General features: G+C 47.1%; 1 long non-coding RNA gene across 1 annotated transcript; it reads left to right on the top strand.

Annotated features, from left to right (window-relative positions):
- The first annotated feature begins 4,132 nt into the window (after positions 1 to 4,132).
- On the top strand, positions 4,133 to 6,169 carry LOC114064180. The gene is made up of 4 exons (XR_003572701.1): positions 4,133 to 4,260; positions 4,789 to 4,916; positions 5,373 to 5,669; positions 6,135 to 6,169. It is a non-coding gene; the product is annotated as an uncharacterized LOC114064180 (long non-coding RNA).
- Positions 6,170 to 7,356: the final 1,187 nt, after the last annotated feature.

Raw genomic sequence — 7,356 nt, 5'->3', positions numbered from 1 at the left:
CCCATAAAAAACACAAAGGGACTCTCTGGCCAGATCCATTTGGATGTTGAGAGAGAGAAGGATGTGGTTGCCACTTTTCCAGTTTCTCTTGGCACAAGGATTTTTCCAACCAGCCAGGACATCCTGAGGATGGGAAACAGCTCGGGGCCACCTGCATGCTGGCTGTGCTCACAGCTGACACCTCCCTCCAAGCACCAGCCTTTCCAAACACAGCCCTGAGCTCACAGAGAGTCTTTCTGATCCCACCTCGGTGACCTCAGGGCTGCCCTGGGACCTCCTTCTGCATCAGAACGAGCTCCTTGCTCCCATAAATCATAGAGTAGTTTGGGTTGGAAGGGACTTTTAAAGGTCATCTAATTCACCCCCCAAATGGAAAGGATGCAACCTGGGCATGCTACCCTACAAACCCTCTGCTGGATGCAATAACCACACTCTGGATAGCTCGGAGTTACTGTGCAAAGGGAAAAAAAACCTCTCCAAAACCCACTGCTTTGTCCTTTTACCATTTAAATGTGTGGCTGCTTAATACATGTTGAATAATTTAAACAATCCACACGCCATAACATGCCCCTGAATGTTTAGCTGAGCGTCCCCAAATTTGCTCTGCATGTTTATCCCTCCGTTTTGTTGGGAACGTAAATGTTCTTTGACTTCGCCCTGTGGCTTTCAGCATTATTTTATGGAAATTCCCATTTCCTGCACTGAAAGAAGCCCTGATGATAATGAGAGGCTTGAAGCATTCCAAGCAAATAACGACAACAACAAAAAAAAGCAGTTTGAGTCAATTCTGCATTTTGCTCTTAATCAAAGCTAGCCGTGCGCATTTGCATCGACAACGAGCTGAGCACACAATGCTCCATATGGGCTTGGCTGCTGGCATTCCATGAATGGCAGGAGCCTCTGAAAGAGCTCCCTGGCTGTCAAAGATTCAGGGATGACCTTGTGAAAGTGTCATTTGTCACTGCCTTGTCCAGAATCACTAGAAAAACCCCTGGAAAGAAGCTGTGGAATTGCAGAGCCCCGTTCTCACAGGCCAAAGCAGCACAGCAGCACTTACTAACTGAGAAACAGTGGGAAATAAGAAACTGGAAGCCTTTAATGGAGCCCCAAAAGATTTTCTTTTCATGGTTCTTTATCTGGATATTGGTCTTCCACTTCAGATGTTACTCATTTTTCTGGCCCGTTATTACACCAAGTCCACCGTCAATACGAATGCAAACAAGCCACGGTCCATTAACCTGGACACCTCTTTGCAATTCTAAAGGGTCTGAAACACTTGGAAACAACCCACAAGCTTTTTACTGTTCCCCAGTTCAGGCCTGATCCCACAGAACCCCCTGAACTGTAATTCCAGCCGAGCTGCACCCCGGAGGGGGGATCCACATTTAGGAGCAGGTCCCCATTTTGGAGCACCTCATTAACAGCACCCAGAAGGGCTGTGGTGCACAGACTTTGCAGGTCTGTTCTGCAGAGCATGAACAATTAGGAGAAAGGGGGACAGCGAGTCCCACAGGCGTCCCCAGACGTGCTGTCGTGAGTGGCTGGACAAATTCTGCTCGGGGAAGGATTTATTTCCACTCATTTTGGTCTTGAGGCTGTGAGAGGCTTGTGAAACCTTTCACCTTCTTTCCCTGGAGTCATATATGTTTTATGAGAAATTTAAGAATTACCTCTTATTAAAATGGGGATAGTGTAATTACCAATAAGAAGCAGATGTTGTGGCATGACTAATGCTTGAAAATGTGTGTGCAGCAAGCGCAGCGTCCCGGCACATCCAGGCTTTTCACTGAGATAATAAACCTTGTTGGAACGGGCTGGCCGAGTCTCAGAGGTCTGAAGTCGCAGGGAAATGGCTGTGGAAAATGCTGAAAGGTTCCCCTAAAGGGCAGCTCTGCTCCCACTGATCCCAGCACCAAAATGTAACTCCAGAAGGCTGAGTGGGGGGGGACTCCCCATCCCTGTTCACCTCGACCGTGTCGGGAGGTGTCCTGCGAACGCTCCCTGACTGTGCTGAGAGCATCCTTCCCCTACAGGCTGCGATGGGCCATAATCAGTGAGCTCCCTGACACCTCCAGCGCCTCTCAAGGGTCCACAACCCACCTGCAACAGTCAAGATCATTCCCTTGGATCCCTCCCAAGGATTTTGGCAAGGCGTGCCGGGAGCGATCCGCGTAGGCTGACTTTTGAAACAGGAACGTGCAAATAGCACGTCAGTGGAGTTCAACAAATCTGCTCAGGCAATCCCAGGGTTCACAAACTTCTGCTCAGCTCAAAACTTCCTCTCTCTTCCTTTCCTGAAAATTGCACTTACTGCTCTCTACATCTACCTGAGAGGAGGTTGTGGCAAGCTGAGGGTCGGACTCTTCTCCTGGGGAAATGGCCTGCACCAGGGGAGGTTCAGGTTGGATAGCTGGAAAAAATTCTTCACTGAAAGAGTGGTTAAACACTGGAACAGGCTGCCCAGGGAAGTTTGGTGGAGTCACCATCCCTGGATGTGCTCCAAAACCAAGCAGACAAGTCCCTTTGCAGTGTGGTTCAGTGGGCCTGGGGGCGTTCAGTCGTAAATTGGACTTGATGATCTCCGAGGTCTTTTCCAGCCTTAACAATCCTATGACTCTGTTACTTCTTGGCATAAAAGAATCTTAAAAGACACGCTCGGTTTGCAAAAGGACCTTTGCATCTCAGGAGGAGTGTTTGGACGTCAGGGTGTGGGTGTAAATTTGGGGACACAGGGAGGATCTGTGCCTTGGATGGGAGAGGCTGCAGGGGCAGCAGGAGGGCCTGGGACACCACAACAGCCATGGGCTGGTGCTCAACCCTGCCTTCTCATCTTCAGATCCCAAGTTTTGGAGCCTTTGGGTCCTCCTCTGTCCCAAAAAGCCATTCCCTGCCCACAGCCTGGTGATTCAGGGTGTGCTGGAGGCAGTAGACACCCCACCACCACCATTTTTTCCTTAAATCCCTCCCACCCTGCCATTCTGTGGAATGAAACTGAGACCTGTGCATGAGCAGCCTTGACAGCAATTAGTGCTGGCAGACTCTCTGTGGCAATGAATTTCAATGATGCCGGGGTTTGGGGTGCCTGAACACTTCATTAGCTGCTGGTATATCACACTGATGCAGCTGAGAAATCACATTACAATAAACCACTTCTTACTGCAGGCAGCAACCAGGAGAATAAATGGGATGAATAATAATAATATAGTCCATTCAAAATTGTTCCTGTGCTTTAGAGCTCTGGAATTTCAGTAAATAGATCAAATACTATGCAGGAATGAATCTTATTCTGATATGATATTTATGAGCATTTTTAATGTATTGTCAGAGGAGCTGCTCCAATCTATTGCACTTGCCAGTTAAACTCTGAAACACATACATGTTGAGGCAGTAATAAGAAAAATTCTCCTTTGATTTAGCAAAAAAATTAAGTCTAAATAGAGGAAAACATGATGACTATTTCAGTGTGAAATATCACTGAGTCTGTTTCTATATATTTACAGGATACATTCTTTTTTTTTTAGAATGTGGAAAGACATTATTTAGAAAGCAACTTAAAAAGCACAACAATGCATCCCTTAAAAATACCTTAAAAGGCACAACTGAGGCATTCTCATGCTTTCTTCTATTTTTATAAACCAGAAATGCACTATTACACGGGCAGATAGTGGGACAGCAACTTCTTGCACAGGTTGATAGTGATAGGACAAGGGGGAATGGTGTTGAACAAAAAAAGGAGACATTTAGATCAGATGTTAGGAAGAAGTTGTTTGCTCAGAGGGTGGGGAGACCCTGGCACAGGTTGCCCAGAGAAGCTGTGGCTGCCCCTGGATCCCTGGAAGTGTCCAAGGCCAGGTTGGACGGGGCTTGGAGCAACCTGAGATAGAGGAAGGTGTCCCTGCCCATGGCAGGGGTGGAACTGGGTGATATTTAAGGTCCCTTCCAACCCAAACCATTCTGTGATTCTATGATTATGTCACAGTAAAATGGAGTGTTCCTTATCACTGTATTTGCAGGGATTAGTATGAAAATGAGAAAAAAACCATAAATCTGATGCTGTTTCTGTTAAAATCCCTCCTTTGGAATGTGCCCCTTTGGCTGCTGGTTGCTTGGTTGGGAGTCCATCTAACAGGGAGCTGGGGGGTGGGTGGGGTGTTCCCCCTTTGTGATGCTACCCCAGAACCCCATCCCCATGGCAGCCAGAGACATGGGATTATACTCTCCCCGCTGGCTTTCCCTCCTTGGATTCTTCTTGAGTGTTTGGTAACTATAAAAATGTCTTTTTTCTCACCCTGGTGTACGGGTGGGAGGCTGTTATCTCACCCAGTGGGGAGATTCAGGCCCATTTGAATGATATCCTTTAAATGCAAAAAAAAACCCCTTAGAGACAGGGTTTTAGATAAGGAAAAAAAAAAAAAAGCAGAAAAAAATAAATGTGGATGGGGAATTAACAGCACCAGAGTGGCAAACAGCCAAGAGCAGATGAATTTTCTAGTACAAAAATATTTGTGTGTGTTTATCTCCAACAGCAAGATGACCTTTTCTTCCCCAGTGAAATAGTGTCTTACAGCAGTGATGATCTGATAAATTAGCCTTTCAAATAAAGACAGACATAAAACTGGAGCTGATTTGGAACACCAAGTTCAAACTCTTTCAAAGACCTGAACTGCATCTTCCTGTTTTGGTTGTATGAAAAATCAAAAAAGAATATATCTGGAGGAGAGGAGGATTCTACAGATAATTTTTTTTTTTTCAGGCTTTACCCAAATTTTAATGCTCTTCCATTTCCAGAATGTTCACAAGCACTGCTGATCCACCAAGATTTTTCAGGAGACCATAAATCACCCTAAATAGCCCAAGCCTGTGGGAGTTCCTTGTCTTTGGCCTGGAATCTGCCAAGGCAGCTCATGAAAGCTGATGTAAGTTTAACCTCAAATGAGGTACGAACACTGTCTCTGTGGCCCGTGGTTTCATGCGGTGCCAAACTGGTAGTCTGGGGAAAATCAGGTAGCAGGGCATGGAGACTTTGTTTCTCAAGCTTTATTCTTGCTGCTTTTCATTAACACAGAGAAAAAACTTCAAATTCCCCAATTTTCCTGGCGTGAGCTACTTGAAGGAACAGGAACTGATTTGGTATTTACATTTAATTAAAACCCCTGCATGAGGAAACATTTTTAAGACTGAAGAAGAAAGGGATGAAATGTGAAATCCCTGTGATTCTTCTAAGTGGCCTTGTTCTCCCTCAGCAGTGGCTGAGGTGCCAGGCCCTGGGTGTAGAGCAGGACAGATTAACACTGGTGGTTGATTTTTCTTGTGGCTCTCACCCGTTGATAGCACCATTTTATCGTGCTTGATTAAACACAAACTCGTTTCAGGACCTTCCAGGAGATGCGGGGACAGAGGATAAAACCACGTCCCCGTCACCCAGCCCAGGAGCCTCAGAGCACGTCCTGCTGAGCACAGACAGCCCTGAAAGCTTCGGTGCCAACCCCCTGCTCTGCAATGAGCAGCCACTCCCAGATTCCCTGGTGCTGGATCTCGCATACCTGCCCTACTACAGAACACCTCACGTCTGTCTCAGCCCACCTTCCCGCCCTGCATCCTCACACACCCTCACAGGGGCAGAAGGAAGCACCAGGGAAGGCAAGGCTGACACCAAGCAGGATGAGAAAGTGAGTTATTCAGCCGCCTCCACGGGATGTTTTCTGTGCTGCAGAACATATGAGGAGCTTCTGGGCCAACCACCCACATGTGGATTACCTGTGTGGTTAAATCGGGTTAAATACCTGCAAACTGGGGGAGGTGAGCTCCCCTTTAATGTTTCTCAAGGGGGTAGGAAGGGAGGAGGAGAGGCAGGCACATCTCACACCACGCTGTTCCTCAAACTCAGGGCCTGGGGAACAAAGGGGTATCTTGTGCTCTGAAAACACGATGCAGGAGCAGAGCCATCTGCAAGGAGGAGACACCTAAGGCAGTCCCTGTCCCTTGAAGCAACCTGTGGACCCCCAGCCTCGTGCTGTGTGGGACGCTGCTGCTGTGATGGGACCTGTCCCCCTGCTGTGTCCCCAGGGGACACAGTGCAGTCCCCACCGTTGTGAGCCCTGAGCTCTTGGTCCTCTACCTATTTTTTTTTTCAGAGTGTCCCACCGAGGCTGGAGCTGAGCAAGAGGACAACCCATGAAAAGAAAGCATCCCCCCTGCTCCTGGGAGCCAGCAGCTCTGAGCTCTGCCTGCCCTGCACCCCCAGCAGGCTCCTACCCCTGAGCCAGCCCCTTCCCCACGGAGGGTACTTTCCTTACTACAGGACAGAGGGAGATCTGCACCAGCCAGCTCAGGGAAATGAGTCCTTCGCTGGCAGACAAGGTCTGGAGAGCAAAGACAGAAGGCAAAGGGGAGGAACGGGTTTTTGGGCTCTCAGTGCCCTCTGCTTGGTGTGCTGAGAGGAAAGCAGGGCGGTTGTGAATGCAGGTGTGAAGGAGGAGCTCTGGAAACTTATGACAGCGTGAAAATCTGCGTGAATATGAAATAGGAATATTCATAGATTGGATACGAAATAAATATATTCGTTCTCTCAAACAAAGCAACAAGGGATAAGCCAGACTGTGTAATGACAACAGAGCAGAGCAGGAACTGACTGATCTGGGGAAATCCAAATAAATTTGCTCTAGAGGTGAGGAAGAGAAGTGTTTTTCTGTGGCTAATCCCAAAGGAGAGACGCTCACTCAGGGGATGTGCAGTTCTTGGAAATGGCCAATGGGGGGGGGGGAAAGAAGAAAGAAAAGAATTATTTAAATCTAAGCTGCTTGGAGGAATTAAGCAGAGACATAATTTCCAGTAGGGATTGGGAAACACATTTCCTTTCCTCCTCACTACAATCCTTCCATTGTTTTACTGGCATCTGCTAGACCTGGTTACTGTGCACAACAGCCATACACAGGAGAAAAGAAACCCAAAACATTTTTATTTAAATTCTTTGTCAATAAGATTTTTTTGAACACATTTCCATTATGTCTGTCTTCATTTCACTTGCACAGTCAGTAATGAAAATCCTCCTGATTACTTTAATATGTGCAAACTATGAGCTTCTATAAACATCAGCTTTTGACTCTGGAAAACTGGGAAACAGCATCCAGAAACGATTTGGCTTTGGTAAATCTTGACTGATTTACACCAGATGAGGATCTGACCAAAAAAAGTTCAGCTTGGTGTTTCCTTTGCAGTTGTGAAATCTTGCAACATCCTCTCCTTGCTGCCAACTATGTCACCTCCTCGAGACACCACACCAGTTGATGAAACACGGCCCTTTCCCTTCCCTGTGCTGTGCACAGTCCATTTCTGCTCAAAATAGAGGAGTTTATT

This window comes from Empidonax traillii, unplaced genomic scaffold (assembly GCF_003031625.1).
Source record: "Empidonax traillii isolate 1590-97213 ecotype Southwest subspecies unplaced genomic scaffold, ASM303162v1 scaffold523:size469459, whole genome shotgun sequence".
In the NCBI taxonomy this organism is placed as follows: Eukaryota; Metazoa; Chordata; class Aves; order Passeriformes; family Tyrannidae; genus Empidonax; species Empidonax traillii.
This window is presented reverse-complemented; position numbering and strand designations above follow the sequence as displayed.